General features: G+C 37.2%; 1 long non-coding RNA gene across 1 annotated transcript in view; it reads left to right on the top strand.

The window, feature by feature from the left end:
• Nucleotides 1-9,696: 9,696 nt before the first annotated feature.
• Nucleotides 9,697-10,557, top strand: part of LOC118749313 — a 10,580-nt gene continuing 9,719 nt past the window's right edge. Inside the window, exon 1 of the long non-coding RNA XR_004994199.1 lies at nucleotides 9,697-9,707. This is a non-coding gene — a long non-coding RNA (uncharacterized LOC118749313). The remainder of the gene's footprint in view (nucleotides 9,708-10,557) is intronic.

Raw genomic sequence — 10,557 nt, 5'->3', positions numbered from 1 at the left:
TTAAAGAAAATTACTTAGGAACGTTTTTTGTGTCTCCTGTACAATTGAAAAAAATGGACTTAGCAACTTTGCACTCTAAGCTAGCGATATGTTTATGTGTATCAGAGTGTCCAGATATGTAGATTTTATTGTATATTTGCGCGTAAAAATTTAGGAAAGCGCGCTGTTATGTAAATGCGTCGAAACACGTGAAAAGTGGGTTGTGGAGTTAGAGCTTTAGTTTTGATGTGGTAACACTTTTTATTGTTACCGCTTTGATTTTGTCACCAGAAAAGTGTTTGAATCACAAGTGGGCGAGTTTCAGGGACCTGCCAATCCACTCTTTGACTTTGAGGGAAAGATAAGCAGCGGAAACTGAATTTTAAATCTTTTAGCTTTCTTATGGAGTAACGGCATTCCATCCGACTATGAAAAATTTTGGATAATTGCTTACGGAGTGGAAACCGCAATAGGCAACAACATGTTTGGAAATATAAGTAAAAAGGCCTTCATATTATTATCCTTGCCGCACTCAAATGCTTTTGTTGAGCGCGTTTTTTCCATAATGAATTCACCAAAAACCAAGATTCGAAATAGGATGAGGTTGGAAAGCCTTAATTCAATATATTAATAAGAAAATTGTTTGTACATCACTATTACATAATGGATTTGTGTTACTTATTATTACCCTGAAGGTATTATATTCGTTTTTGGTTTTAAAAACTACATTATAAATAGTCGTGAGGTAGTTTACAACTAGTACATTTGACAACAGGGTATATATGTATGTACGAACTCATTTCGCATTTCAGCTCTGCCGCTACCAAGCAATATGTAAACCAGATCTCATTTTTAACAAATGTCGATTTCATGAATTTCATTTAAAAAAAAGGCAATTTTTTCAGAAATGGCCCTTTTTTATAAACAATCTGGACACCCTGATGTGTATGTATATCACACAGGCAATACACTAAATCTCCTATGACGTCATATTTCTGTCATAATTTTCAAGAGAGAGTTATGTTCTGATTATATATACTTCGCATAACTTCGCATAAATTTCAAACTGTCAGGTCAAAATCTTTTTAATGCATTTTGTATATATTCCTTTACCCAGAAATTAGCAGAACTTGTAAAAAATTAGCGACCTGTTGAGTTTAGATTTTGCCTCACGTTTTCTTAAGTGACATTTCAATTACAGTGGTACCAATAGCAATATTTTTACAGAGATACATGGAAAGCATATTAGGGGGATTCACTACTCTATTAATGTAATTTTGGGAACAAGTTAAAAATAGGGCCCGTTGAACCAAAAAAAGGAAAAAGTTGCTTTGCATTTTTAGGTGTGCTCGTGCTTAAGTTATTTGTTTTTGTTATTTTATGGCCTTATAACAATTATATTCAAAAATTTTTATTGACCTCGAGGCCAGTTTTACCTGAACAAGCCTGTGGACAAGCAACAATAATTTTTATTTATTGAAAAAATGGTAGAAGTGATAGCTATTTCGGAAATCACCACATTTCCTCATCAGACTTCTTTCAGTAGGATTCGAACCGACGATCCCACTGACTCAGCCAGTTGCCTACGCACTGTGCTAAGTTCGCCTTGTGAATTATTGTTGCTTTTTTCTCACTTTTTCATTTTTCTGTTAAGCCAACACAATCAAGCGCAGCTATTCCGCCGCAATTCACACTTGAACTTGATCCACTTATGCGTCTGGAGGGATGGGTTGCGGTAGCGAAGTATTCCTTCGATCTCCTCTGGAGAGGTAAGCACATTAGGGAGCTATACCCGAACCCGCAGACGCATCGGAAGATACGATTTGTCCACGGCCACTAGCTTGGCACCTTTCCAAACCTCCCCCAGGGAGACTGTCTCCTTGTACAACACTGCCGACCGTTCGTCGGCGCACCTCGTGAGCTTATGCAGCGCATGGTGCCGTCCGGCACTCTCACACCTCTGGAGAGGTAAGCACATTAGGGATCTATACCCGAACCCGTAGACGCATCGGAAGAGCCCATTCGTCCACGGCCACTAGCTTGGCACCTTTCCAAACCTCCCCCCAGGGAGACTGTCTCTTTGTGCAACACTGCCGACCGTTCGTCGGCGCACCTCGTGAGCTTATGCAGGTCATGCTGCCATCCGGTGCTCTCACCTAGGCGGTGGTCCTGGGTTCCTTCTGACCGCCCTCATAAATACCGCCGACATGGCGGCTGCCACACGCTTCTACTTTTCGTGAGTGATGACGCCGTCCTCCCTGCTGCGGTCCATGACTCCTAATTCCACAGAGCCCGCAAGTTTAGCGATTTCGCTAAACGTAGGAGCCGACCCCGTGCGAAGTTTTTTAACGGTAGAGGTTTCCCCCTCTCGCGGTCTTTGCCGCTTCATAGTCGATAACGCATTCGCGTCTTCGGCTACCTCCCCCTATGCGGATATCGCAGACTCCGCATCGCCGACCACCTTTTTAGCCCACTCGAGCGTTTGGGCATGCTGATCAGTAATTCTACCAGCACATTGATCGCCGTAGCTTTATAAAATTTTGACGGCCATGTGACGGTCTGAGCGAGTCTTTCTCGCCGCGGTGGCGCACCGTTTAGGCCTCCCCTAAGGTGAGAGACCCTGCTGGTGCTGGCGGTTCCACCACGCACCACACCCTCAAATACTCTGTGCGATTTCGCACAGGCGCTACCCGCTACTGGCAGAATTCCGCCGCCTCTACTCGACATACCAGAGGGAGCTGGCTTCGAACCCCCTGAGACATCGGCCAAGCAGGCCCTTCTCAAGCCCTTAACGCAGGGCCAGAAATCCCACCCGGGACAAAGACAGCTTTGGGTATTGACTTCGACAACCCTCCGCTGCTCGAAGCTTTGTAGCTAGCCAGTTCCGGTTTCCCTACGGCGCTAGCCGTGCAGGCCCCTACTAGAGGCTTTAGCCGGAGATGCTTTCGCCTCCTCATAACCCTCAACCGGGGTAGAGACAGCTTTAGATGCCGGAACCGACGATCCTGCGCTGCTCGAAGTTTTAGTTTTTTTGTTAATATTTGTATTTGTATTAGTTGTATTCATCTTGTTCGTACGACGACGTGCCCGACGAGGCGGGCGCGGTGGTCTAAATTAGAGGTGGGCACGGGCCTAAACTTTCAGGCCCGGCCCGGCACGAGTGCAAAATCAAATTTCAAAAACACACAGGAGCCCGCACGTTAAGAATTTTAGTGGGCCCGGCCTGGCACGACGGGACACGTCCCAGTCCGGAAATAAAGAGCCAACTGTTATTGTATGTATACATATGTACATATTTTTTATTTTGTGTTTATGTATGTATATTTACTTAAAGGAATCAATTTTTTACGTCAAAGATTTTTATAATATATTTTCTGGGAAGTAAAAAAAGTGGAAGGTAATTTATGTACAGATATGTAAACAAAACTACTAAGTATCCTATTTTTTCTATCGGTTTCCAAACATTTCTTTTTTTGCTTTTCTCTTATCAAAAGAGGTGTAAATATGTACTATTTTTTTTTATAAAAACAAAGCTTATCTAAATTTGTAGTATTAGCAACGGGCTTTTTCGTGCCTATTCGTGCTTTTATGAAATTTTACTGAACTCCCATGCACGCACGAGTTCGTGCTGACAGCAAATATTCCGGCCCGTACCCGCGGGCTTACGCAGGGGCCCGCGGGGCCCCTATCAAGAACCCGGCCCGTGTCCATCTCTAGTCTAAATAGTGTAAGGAGAAATTAACGGTCCACCACGGCAGCGCCCTATGCCGCGGCAAGGCCACCGTTACTCCCTGAGGCGCTCTGGTATCAGGAAGACGCCATTATAATACAGCCGGTCTGGTAAACCCCCTGGCTGCAAACCCTCCAATGGGCACGGTGTCGCTTCACACCCTGGAAGGGGGTCGGCTTCTTGGTCACCGTACACGAGCAGCCCGAACCAGGGGAATGGAGTGCACTCGCCCAATATACAGAGATAAAGAAACGATTGCACTGCCATCCGCTGATAAGGACTGGTCATGATTCGGCTAAGCCCCCGCACCAACGACAAGGTGCCTGCCATAGCGGGGGATTGTCGGACTTGGCTTGTTGGGAATTTTCGTCGGGTAAAAAAATAAAAACATATTTCTCTTAATTTTTTTAAATTTTTACCATCGGTAATTTTCACAATTTCAAAAGATGTTGTACTATCTAAAATTAAATCTATTTTTAAATAAACTGAGCGCAGTTATTGCAATCGCATAAAAGTTTTCGAAAGTAGGCGACGTTTCTTAAATACAGCCTTGAATTTATATTGTTTATGTACCGGACTTTCAGATTTTTTGAGCAGTGTGGCTAAGGAATTCATCAATATTTATTCAAAATTGATATACACAATCGCTCTTTAGCAAAGAAGTGGTTTTAAGGTAATTTTAGGAAAATGGGGGGTGGCACCGCCCACTTATATGATATATGTGTATCTCAAGAACTACTTGACCGCTCTCAACCAAATTTGGTACACACATTGCGCTTAAGCTTCTTAAGCGTCGTATAGAAAATTTTTGAGATCGGACAAAAACCGCGGGCTCCACCAACGTAACGGCAATTTCAAAAAACTCAAAGCTAGCTATATATTAAGAGGAGTAGGTTTTGTCCGATTTCATATAAGTGGGCGGTGCCATCCCCATTTTCCTAAAATTTCTTGAAACCCCACTTCTTTATTAAATACTGATTGTACATATATATCAATATTGAAGAAATATTGATGAATGCCTTGCCCACACATCTAAATGGCCTTTAAAAATCTATAAAAATTGGCAATAATATTTCTCACAAAACTTAATAAAGTTATGGGGTAGGGTCTTGAAATTTCCAAAAAAAAATGCATTTTCGATGGGCACCCTAATGTATGTACAATAGATATACAGCGTGGCGACGAATAACTGTTACCCAGGTTTTTTGAGAAATACAAAGGTCCTTTATAGATTTCGCGAAAAAAGTATTTTATTGTTGATTTTCCACAGATCTTACTTTAGTTGTATTAATTAGTTTTTAAATTTTAATCCCTATTTCGGAATGGATAGTAAACGGAACAGATGTGTGTTTTACGCTCGCGCTAGATATTCTCATTTTAAATAGTTAAAAGAATTGTATTTTATACATTTTATGTACAACAGTACCATTTAAGTGCAAGCTGAATCAACTGAAGTGAGTGGCGCATAAATAAACATACAAACAAAACAAATAAGCGAACAAAAAGTTGCATAAATAAAATAGTTTGTTTTGCTGTTGTTGTTTTTGCTGCGGCGATAGCTGGGTTAACAAAGGTAAGTCAAGCTGCAATTGTTGGTATTGGGAAGGCACAGGGAACAATCTGCAGCAGATCTGCTTTGGACACCTCCGCAAAAGAGCATTGGAGCCACTAAATCCAAGACAATTCGGATTAATCTCCATCCCTTTTGGTTTTCCTTTGCGTACCCGAGGGCGCTCCTCTGTTCAGATTCTCTCCTTTGTTACACTGTCCTTTGCCATCATATTCGCAATTGATGCCCTTTGCTCATCATTTCATATCAACAAACGTCAACTACTTCTTGGAATCGAAACAGCTGATCAGCTGGAAACAGAGTGCTGGCAAGTTAGTTTTACGCTTAGGTTATAGTAGCAATTGCTCATATCATAAAATTATTGAAATTGCCATAAACTTGTGTATTGTGGTTAGTATATATTATTCCCATACGTTAACTTAGGGTATATTGCCACAGTAAAAAGTGGCAAAATGCCAACAGTAGAATGTAAAGAATGTACTGCCAAATTGTTTCAATTAGATGAAATGATAACATGCTCTGGTGGGTGTGGCTATAATTTCTGTCTAAAATGTAGCAATATTAAAAGGAATGAAATTAAAATAATCTCGGAAAATACTAATTTGAAATGGTTTTGTAATAAGTGTACTTTATCTGATGCGAATACGAAATTTATCAAAATCAAACATTTAATAAGTAAATGTGAGCAATCTAAGTTGAAGGCGGCTGATGTAAAACAAGTTTTGGAGCAACTGATTAACAACAAATGTACGCAAATAAAAACGAGTATTATTTCAGACTTTAATACATTTCTGGAACATAACATTGGAGTGAGAATTAATGCTGTGAAAAATGAAATCATTAAGGAAATTTCTAGTGAACTGCAAAAATGTAATGACTTGGTAAAAAACATTCAGCCAGTAATTAGTAAGGAAAATGCCCCAATATCATATGCCCAAGCTGTCAAAACAAATGAAAATAAAATTGTTATAAAGCCCTTAAACAAAAACAAAAACGTTAAGGAAACAAAAGAGGCGCTGAAAAAGGTAATCGAACCCACCGACGGTCTTGTTAAGACTGTGAAAGAAATTAATAGAGTGGGAATAGTTTTAGAACGTAAAAATAAAGATACTTGCGAAAAAGTCGATCAAAAAATAAGAGATAGTATTGGAACGGAGTTCCAGGCCCAGAAAGCTAAAGGAAAAGATGAAATAAAAAAGATACGGAAAATAGTTGGGTTAACCGAAAAAATAAATAATGATCGCATAATAGAATGTCTAACTAAGCAAAATGATGAGTTCTTGGGAAAGTAGTTGAAAGTACTGAAAGTATACGAAAATAGAACGCGAAGAGAAGAAAGCTTCAACATTCTAGTTGAAACAGATGCTTTAACCTATGAAAGTGTCTTGAAACGTAAAAAAGTAAATATCGAATGGGACACTTGCATGTTATTTGAGCATCTAAATATTATGAGATGCTTTAAATGTTTGGGTTATAAGCACAAGTCAAGTGATTGTACAAATAAAAAGGCATGTAGTAGATGTGCTGGAAATCACGATGTTAAGAATTGCGGCTCTGATAAAATAAGGTGTGTAAATTGTTGTGAACTTGTTCAGAAAAAAGTAATAGATGTTAATGTAAATCACTCAGCATTCAGTTTGGATTGCCCTGCATACCAAAAATACGTTCAAGCCAAAAGCAAAACTAAAGTTTAGCAACGAAGTATTCATGTACTGAATATCATTTATTTAAACATAAACAGTATTACAGCTAATAAGTGTGAACTTGAGAAACTAATAGAAATTTGTAAGCCCCATTTGGTGCTATGTTCAGAAACCTGTTTGACCGAAGGCATTACAAACCACGAAATACAGGTAGAAACCTACACCCTAATTAGATGCAACCCGAATAGTAAACACACAGGCGGTGTTTTAATTTACGTCCATCACTCAATTAAATATGAAACTGTCGTTAATTACGCGTGGGATAAGAATATTTGGTGTCTTCTTTTAAAAATTGGAAATGTTACCCCGAAATACCCAATAGGGGTAATATATCACTCGCCAAATTCTAGCGATGCTGACTTTATCAGCTACCTCAGTGAAATTTCAAACAATACTTGCCTAGATGATAATACTGTATTTATTTGAGACTTCAATATAAATCTACATAAAGCTACAACATACAGTAAAAAATTGGTAGAGTTATTTCAGTCCTTCTCAATGGTTCAGAAAATTAATTTTTATACTAGGAAATCGGAAGAGGTCGAAACCATGATTGATTTATTATTTACCAATAGCAAAAACATTTCGTGTCAAAGAATGGATATGCATCGGAGCTCCGATCATGAGACAATTTATGTCAAGATCGAGTTGGAGAAAATATATAAAACGAGAGCAAACAAATTTATTATATCTTGGGAAAATTACACAAGTGATAATCTTCTTCACCAACTGAGGCAATACAATTACAGGGATTTTTCGAAATTAAGCATCGATGATAAATCGAAATTTTTAACTAATGTCTTGTCGCATTCAATGGGCACTCTAACATACACTAAAGAAATAAGGCTTAAGCTCATGAACAAGTGGTATGATGCTGAATTAGCAAACCTTAATAAACAAAAGTATAATCTTTACAGGATAGCATTAGAAACAGGGGCCTGGAGTGACCATAATACAATCAAACGTAGATACCCATCCTCTTGAAGGTTTAAAATGTTAAATACTTGGAGCATAAAATAACAGTTAATATTGGAGATAGCAAATCAATGTGGAAGCATCTAAAAAATTGCATAAGTATGTCAAAGGAAATAAACGCCATTAATAAAGTGTTAATTCATAACACCTTGTACACAACGGAAAATGAGATTGCACAATCACTAAATAACTACTTTATTGACAGCATTATTGAAATTACCTCAAATATAGAACCTGGTAAAAAAGAATCCTTTACGACTCCAAATTGCACACATAACTTTAAATTTATAGAAATCGAAACCGATGAAGTGCTTGAAATTGTCAGTGGATTTAAAAATAAAATTGGAGGAAAAAACTATTATCTGAGGGAGTCATAAAATACTCTATAACATATACAGGGTACTTTTACACGCAGTTAATTAATGAAAGCCTAAAATATGGTATTGTTGTGCCAATTGAGAAAGTCAAGAACACAATCAGAGCCGACGAGATGAGACCAAATAATACGTTGCCTAGTGATGAAAAAATGCTTGAACCGTAGTTAAAAAAAAAACTAATAGAATATTTAGAAACTAATAAAATATTAATGCCACAACAGTCTGGTTTTAGGAAAAGGCACTCGTGTGAAACTGCACTAAACTTAGTATTAGCTCGCTGGAAAGAAGAATTGAGCAGAAATAAATACATAGTTGCTGTCTTCTTAGACTTAAAGCGCGCATTTGAGACCATAGATCAAGAGTTTCTTTTAAATAAATTGAGTACTATAGGGATACGGGGCGTTGAGCTAAAATGGTTTCAAAGTCTTATTACAAGTCGTTACCAGAGAACACAGATTGGATCGTCGGTATCTGACAAAAGAAGTATAGTGGTTGGTCTACCTCAAGGCTCAGTGCTAGCACCTATATTATTTAATATATGCATAAATGATATTGCCAACGGTATTAAATATTGTGATATTAATCTTTTCGCTGATGACACGTTAATCATGTTAAGTGGTGACCATATTACTGATATTGCTTCAAAACTACAAGATGACTTAAATAAAATATATAATTGGTTATGTTTAAACAAACTTAAAATAAATGTAAGTAAAACCAAATACATGGTCATATCCAGAAGAAATATTGATATGCATGAACTTCGTAATTTAAACATAAACCAACAAAAAATAGAAAGGGTGCGGAGCTTTACGTACTTGGGTATAAAAATTGATGAGAAGCTACAGTTCAATGATCATATTGACTATACCGTAAGCAAAATAGCAAAAAAAATAATGTACTTTATGCGACGTACTTGCAAATTACTGAAAAGGAAATATAAAATAATGGTATACGGATCAATAATAAAACCTCTCCTCAATTATTGTCCAATTTTCTTCATAATGCATGATAGCCAAATTTATAAATTGCAGAAACAACAGAACCAAGCAATGCGATTCATTCTTCGAAAACGATATGACACGCCCATTAGAGACATGTTATCAGCCCTTGGTTGGCTAAGTGTGAAACAACAGCACTTTTATTATACGATGAAATTTGTTAAAAACGTTATTGAAGATAATTTACCAGAATACCTAAAGATTAACTTAAAGTATGGCAGCAATGTGCACAACAAAGATACACGTAAGAAAAATGAATTCAATTTAAAGCGAATCTGATATATGTAATCTTTATTACAAGGGTCTTAAAAGTTATAATGAATTACCAAATACTGTCAAGCAATGTAAAAACATCAATGAGTTTAAAAGAAAGTTGCTTTAATTTTGTAAATCTATCCCAATATAATGTAATGTATTACTTTATATCTGTTTTCCGTTTATTATTGTTCCGTAATTTCAACTTGTAATTGCCATGTATGAATGCCCTTCCAAATGATTTCATTAGGCTTAAGCAATGTAATATTAAATAACTAGGTTAAGTCTACATATATTGTAATGAATTAGCTTCAAGAGAGCTGTAATAAATAAATAATAATAATAAAAAAATTTGCCAGCAGTGTAAATTTTGAAAGTAAAGGTCATTTGGCACGCAGGTCTTTTTCAATTAATTTATTCTATATCTTCTGTAACCATATGCTAATTTTCTTCATATTGAGTCCCTTATACTCCCTCTTCTGTTTAGCATAAGGCCTCATACACAAAAATCGAATACACTCGGAACTGGTGACTAGGACGGCCATTCATTCGAACAGCCTATACAGTTTTTCTTTTTTTGTCATTTTTTATACAATGCCTAAAAAAATAGTCCTGAAAAACACTGGCGTGCCAAATGAACTTTTCTCTCAAAGTTTACACTGCTGGCAAATGTTATTAAGGCTTAATATTTAAAAACTAATTGATACAACTAAAGTAAAATCTGTGGAGAATTTACAATAAAATACTTTTTTCGCAAAAGCTATAAATGACCCTTTTATTTCTCAAAAAAAAAAACCTGGGCAACAGCTATTCGTCGCCACGCTACTCTAAAAAAGTCTGTTTAAAAGTGCGACTATAAATTGAGTATATTTTTGTTAATTTTTAAAATGTTTTGGTAAATTTACACGATGAATATGTATTTTTTGTCGTTTACACATTTTCGTGTGTAAAAATCCTTTTTGTTAGC

This window comes from Rhagoletis pomonella, unplaced genomic scaffold (genome assembly GCF_013731165.1).
Source record: "Rhagoletis pomonella isolate Grant_MI unplaced genomic scaffold, Rhpom_1.0 Rhpom_scaffold_00015, whole genome shotgun sequence".
In the NCBI taxonomy this organism is placed as follows: domain Eukaryota; kingdom Metazoa; phylum Arthropoda; class Insecta; order Diptera; family Tephritidae; genus Rhagoletis; species Rhagoletis pomonella.
Note: the sequence above shows the minus strand (reverse complement) of the source record. Positions and strands in the feature narration are given on the sequence as shown.